The sequence below is a fragment of the Tachysurus vachellii genome, chromosome 22 (genome assembly GCF_030014155.1).
Source record: "Tachysurus vachellii isolate PV-2020 chromosome 22, HZAU_Pvac_v1, whole genome shotgun sequence".
Taxonomy (NCBI): Eukaryota; Metazoa; Chordata; class Actinopteri; order Siluriformes; family Bagridae; genus Tachysurus; species Tachysurus vachellii.
Window position 1 is genome coordinate 8,425,001 of NC_083481.1, and position 6,581 is coordinate 8,431,581.

The following is a 6,581-nucleotide window of genomic DNA, read 5'->3' on the forward strand; positions in this document are numbered from 1 at the left end:
GTTGTTCTAAAAATAAGGGCATGCTATGTGCCGAAAAGGCAGCCTAAATACCTTCAAGAGACAGAACAGATATATGGACCTGATGAACACTAGCAGCATTGGTTTGTGCACTTGTGTGGTGTTTCTTCTAACAGGCCATATCAATTTTGAACAACTAGTACACCCACCATTACATATCCCGTCTATTCAACTGCAATATCTTCTACTAGAATCTATGTAAATACATATCACATCTGTAAAGAAATCAACTGCACCTGGTATATTATTTATATTTCATCTTTTTATCCTTTAGTCTACAATTATACATGTATAAACTACGTTTAGGGGAGCTCCTGGAACCGCAACAAAATCCTTGTGTGTGAGAGCAGACTTGGAGTATAAAGTTGATTCTGCCACAATTTCAGCTATTGCTTTATGCAATACACGTTACACACTATTGTATTTGTACAATATTGTACAAAATCACAATACTGTTATGTACACTTTATGTACATTTCTGATCTATCTTATAGTCTGTCTTCCTATTTAATACTCATACTGTCTACATTGTATTGCCCAGTCTGTTTCGTCTCGTACAGACTGTTTTGTCTCATACAGTCTGTTTTGTCTCGTATTGTCTCATAGTCTGTTTTGTCTTGTACAGTCTGTTTTGGCTCGTATTGTCTCATACAGTCTGTTTTGTCTCGTACAGAGTGTTGTCTCATACAGTCTGTTTTGTCTCGTATTGTCTCATACAGTCTGTTTTGTCTCATATTGTCTCATACAGTCTGTTTTGTCTCATAGTCTGTTTTGTCTCATATTGTCTCATAGTCTGTTTTGTCTTGTATTGTCTCATGCAGTCTATTTTGTCTCATACAGTTTGTTTCGTCTCGTCTCATACAGTCCGTTTCGTCTTGTATAGCCTGTTTTTTGTCTCATATAGTCCAAGCTAAACGTATAGTGTTATTTATGTCTGTACTTTTGAGTCACACCAACAGCTGGAACCAAATTCCTTGTGTGTCAACACACTTGGCCAATAAACCTGGTTCTGATTCTGTTTCTAATTCTGATGTAAAGATGTACATGTGTCAGAACTACTGGAAAAACATTAAGGACGAATAAAGCGAAGGTACGACTTAACCGTATAAAGATGTTTGCAGTTGAATTCATAAGATAGTCTCAAGTCAAGTCAAGTCAAATCACTCCTAAACGTGCCAAAGCTAACATGCAATGAGCTCCTGACTGACTCAGGGGTAAAGTTTTCTGTTTTAGTCCCCTGCCATAAAACACACACTGACTGATCAACTTACAGACAGCACCACACTTCCCTTCCCCTGTGAACCGACCAGCCTACATATAGACACGTTTGCTGTGTGTATACACACACACACACCTCGTCGACGTTTTAAACCTAACCTTTACCTCTTTTACCCCGATATTTACCGCAGTGTTACACTTTAAACACTCACAAGTTCAACCCTAACGAAATATTCAAACCAACGTTTTTTTTTTTTTTAAACGGCCCCCCGAGTTTTCCCGCGCGCGCGTGGCGCAGTAGGCCAACGGAAAAAAAAACAACATGGCAACTCGTTTACCTTCAACACAACAGATTCGCGTCGGAGTTTTTTCTGTTTTTTAATCGTATTTTGGACGTTTTAATAAAATAAAACGTTTTTAACTTTTCAAACGCCGGACTGGTGTCGCACGCGGTAATAATATCGTTAATATAGACGTATATATTTTTGGGAAAACATACACTCACCTCGCGCTTCGTTGCTTGGTTTCTATTTTTCGGGTCGCCTCCCTCTCTGCGCTGCTGCGCCACGCGCCGTTTGCGCACGGCACGCAAGAACACACTGGTTGCCAGATTGGTGCATCGTACATCCGTACGGTTGCCAGATTGTTGTGTTTTTTTATTCATTTCTCACATATTCTGTTCACTTGTAACAAAAATATATGTAACATAAATATTTATACTATACCCACAGATGGATGTCATCCCTAATTTATTTTTTCAATCAATCGAAGAATAAAAACATGTTTCGGTGTGTTTCTATTTTGACGTTTAAAAAAAATGATTTATTTTTATTAAGATATCATTGATCATTTTAAAACACTCTCTCTTATGTCAGAGCTATATTGTTCTATTATTTTCCACCTCATACACAAAACAGCAGAACACAAGATTTAATGGTACATATTAACAGAAAAGGAATGTCCTCACATGTTTTGTTTCACTTATACCACAGCATCCATACCATGTGTAATGATGTGGAAAATCTAGTTAGTTTCTGTTATTCCCCACAAAAAAAATCCTGAAAAACAGCTTTACATCTGACTGTTACAAAGCACTGACACCAGAGACTCCATCTATACATGTTTAAACTTTGCCTCAGAGAAAACTTAAGAATATCAATTATATTTTTCTTCTTTAAGTACCACCGTTTTTCTTTTTCTTTCTTTCAGTCTTTCTTTCTTTCTTTCTTTCTTTCTTTTAAACAAATTCTTTAAAATTAAAGAAATAATATATTAGATATAAAATTACATATTAGAACAAGCACATTGATATAAATCTGACACTATTGACAAGAGCTGCTGTTATAGAAAATCAATTACAAATAGTCTTACCAAATACAAATAGTCTGTGCCAAGTACTTACACAGTCAAGTAAGCACTTATACAAAATTTTCTACAGTTGATCAATTATTATATGTCAATCGAGGTTAATCTCACCAATAAATTGTTGGAGCGATGGAGATGGATATGATACAGTACTTAAAGTATCATTCACATAGGATTCAAGCTTTATTTTATAAACTTAAAAGTTCCACACCTCAGTGTTTAGAGGATTTAGCAAACAATATAGCTTATTGAATTTATACTGAATGCATAGTTAAAGATTACTCTGTCAATTTGGACAATTAAAAATAGAAAAATCTGACATGAAATATTGTGAAAATTAAGCTTGGCATATATCAGTCACACAAATATGGAAGTGTTGTGGAGGTGGGGATTATGGGTGTAAAATGACACATTCTTCAGGGGATCTTCAGTCTTGGAGGCCCACTCATCTGCCGTGTATCATGTTTTCCCTACTCACAAAACGCCTAGCCCTACTCATGAGCCAACTATCACCCAGTTTATTAGCTGGAGCAATGTTATATAGAACTGTTCAGTGTAAGAGGTGGATATAAAAAGAATCCTGAGCCTGGTTTGGTCCTGAGCCTTGTGGTTTCCTCGAAACCCCCCATAAACATGCCCAGTAAGTGGATTGGCTGTGCTAAACTGCCTCTAGCTGTGAATGTGTGTGGTGCCCTGTGATGGATTGGTGTGGTGTCATATTCAAGGTGTACTCCCATATGGCACCCAGTGTTCAACATATTCAGTGCTCCAGCAAAACCCAGGCCAGGACAAAACTGGTACTAAAGATTAATGAATGAAAATCTGTAAGAGTGCCCTCTAGTGATGAATTTCAGCATCTACATTAAGTAATCTGTATACAATTGAGAAACTCCCCAAAACAAACAAAACAAGCAAACAAAAAAAGCTTATAACTTACTAAAAATGTAACTTCAAAATGAATGTTCACCAGTTGTTTTTTCCAGTGTTAGAGAGTTGGGTTGTTTTTTTTGTTTTTTTTTTGAGAGTTAGGCAGGTAGTGTGTATGTCACAATAAATATATCATATGGGACAATGACTATTTTATGCAGTTTTATGAGTTCACAAACATTATATGACAGTTAATGTATTATTGAAAGTTGTTAACACATAATGCATATATAAATAATGTAGATTTTATGCAGGAGAGATTATTTTCCATAATATCTTAATATTATATGAATCTTTATTGACTAGAAGTTCATTTATTTTAGAAGACATGAGCAAAACAGCCAGAAATAAAAATGAATCAAAAGCAATAAAATGAACATTAAAGAGAGCAAAAAATTCTGTGAATAAATATATTAAAAAGAACTGTGTGAAAAAGTTAAGAACACAATCAATTTATAATTTTTTGGCTAATAAGCAAATTTTTTTCTGGTTGTACTGTTCCATATGTATATTGTTACAATTTACTTTATATTTAAGAACTGGCTTATGAACACTTTATATAATCATAGTTTGTTTTTTGAGGATGTAATTATCTTCTCTCCAATATATAAAAGTGTTACACACAGGCACACACAAAACACTTTATTATACACTTTATAGTAAACAGTTTATTATAAAATGATCACATACAGCACTCCAGAAGGTTAGACAATACAGAGCAAAACAAAAACTTTGGTAATGCCCATTGTTTGTTAAAATATTGTATAAACTGCATCTAAAACTATTGAAAACAATTAAATTGTAGTAATAAAAAAATTTAATATATTATTGTATAATACCTTACATATCACACACACACACACAAACAAACACACACACACACACACACACACACACACCCACCAAGCACTTCAACACAGGGGTGGTTCTAGAGGTGGGGCCACAGAGGCCCTGGTCCCTGCTGAAATCTGATTGGCCCCTGATTGGCCCCCGTTCCATCAATTGTCGACGAGAAGAGCAACCGGAGAATTTTTCACAACGATCACAGGTGCAATTCCACCCACAAACAATTGGCGGCACTCGAGCGTTTGAAAAAGGAATGACTGCCAAAATGTATTTGCACCGTACTGAATAAATTATTTTGTGTACTTGGCCCCTGTACTTGGCCCCTGAATGTAACATGTGGCCCCTTAATGGCCCCTGTTACAGAAAAACCCTAGAACCGCCACTGCTTAAACACCTACTCATTCACACAATTACCTAATCATTCCATCATGTGGCAGCAGTGCAATGAATAAAATCTTCTGGTTCATGTTGCACTTCTGTCAGTCAAGAACAAAAAGCTGAGGCTGTAATAGGAACAGATTCACCAAAACTGCATAGTTGAAGAATGGGAAAATGTAGCATGGTCTGATTAATTTCATTTTCTGCTGAAGTCCACAGTTGGTTGAGTCAGAATTTGGCAAAAACAGCATGAATCCATGGACCTAAACTGCCTTGTGCCAACATACCAGGCTGGTGGAGGTGGTGTAATAGTTCGGGGAATGTTTTCATGGCAAACTATGGGCCTGTTAATACCAATCAATCAACAGAGGATTCACAGCATAAACGTGTACCTGAAAAATCTTAAAGTAATGTTTCCAACATCTTGTGGAACCCATAACATAAAGAATTGAGACAAATTGTGGCCCCATCCATAATTAGCACAGCATTCATAATAAAATGTGTAGCCTAGTTTTTTTATCTGTAAATCTTCAGAGTGAAATCAATATTTTTATTCTTACACCATCCAAACGCAAGAGATTTACTTTTATTAAGTATGCATATTTCATTCAATTTAATTAAAAAGCCTTATAAATAAACAAATAAATATATAAATGGACATAAAGTGGTCTAATATGGTCCAAAAATACGATGAGGAATGTTGATAAAAAACTTAATATGGCAGTTACTGACCAACAGAGAATGTTTATCCATTAGTCATTCATTAATTACACCTTACTGAAAAACAATCATTGTTACAATAAGGTCATAAATTAATCCTGGGTTAGTCGCTAAGAAAACAGATTAACTATAGATGCTGCATTGTTCACCTGTTAAACACACTGAAACGGCATTTACATTTGTGGAGGATTAACTGTAAATATTTTACATTGTATACCACATACATTTTGGTTCATTTCCCCCCCTCTGTCCTGTGCCTGGGGGTTTCCTCTGGGTTCACTGGTTTTCTCCACAGTCCAATGAAATGTGTTGTAGGTTGACCGGCATGTTTAAATTGTCTGTAGTGTGTAAATAGGTGTGTGAGTGTTTGAGTGATTGCTCTGTGTTATAGGTGACCCCTGTTCAAAGCTCCCAGTGACCTTGGGTAGGATGGATGGATGTCAATTAAGCCACGTTCACACTGCAAGTCTTAATGCTCAATTCCGATATTTTGCTCAGATCTGATTTTTTTGTTTGGCTGTTCACATTACCTTTTAAAATGTGGCCTATATCAGATACCAGTGTGAACTGTTTGCTGTTTCAAACTGACCCGCATACGCAAACGAACAATAACAATGACGTCACACGCAGCACGCCGTTGCGCTAAAAAGTTGGCGAGGTTATGGAGGAAGTATTATATCATCTGGTGCAAGCAAACATATCACGTAATGTTATAATGTGATGTATTCAATGCAAACATTATGAGCTGGTTCACGTAACCACTTTATATAACACTCTTAACACATGTTACCAGTCACGTTTGTGCCACGTTTTCGCCGGCGCAAAAAAAAAAAAAAAAAAAAAAAAAAAGGTTTCGCCGGCGCATAATTGTGACGAATGTCGATGTAGATTGACGTAAAAATCGCATCAAATCCGCCTTGGCTGTTCACACTGCGGCCACATTGGAAAAAATCAGATTTGGGTCTGATTTAGGACCACATATGGAAGTGGCCCAAAAAATCGGATTTGGGCCACTTTTACCTGCAGTGTGAACGTGGCCTTTTATATATATATATATATATATATATAGCTTGGTAAATCAGAATTAAACCCATCAGTCAAAGTTTTAA

At 36.2% G+C, this 6,581-nt stretch overlaps 1 protein-coding gene across 1 annotated transcript in view; it reads right to left on the bottom strand.

Moving 5' to 3' along the window:
• The window catches only part of cnbpb (CCHC-type zinc finger, nucleic acid binding protein b), a 4,148-nt gene extending 2,309 nt beyond the window's left edge, over positions 1-1,839 (bottom strand). The window contains exon 1 of the mRNA XM_060858052.1: positions 1,742-1,839. The gene's annotated coding sequence lies outside the window, so the exon portion shown is untranslated. The remainder of the gene's footprint in view (positions 1-1,741) is intronic.
• Between the last annotated feature and the right edge of the window lie 4,742 nt (positions 1,840-6,581).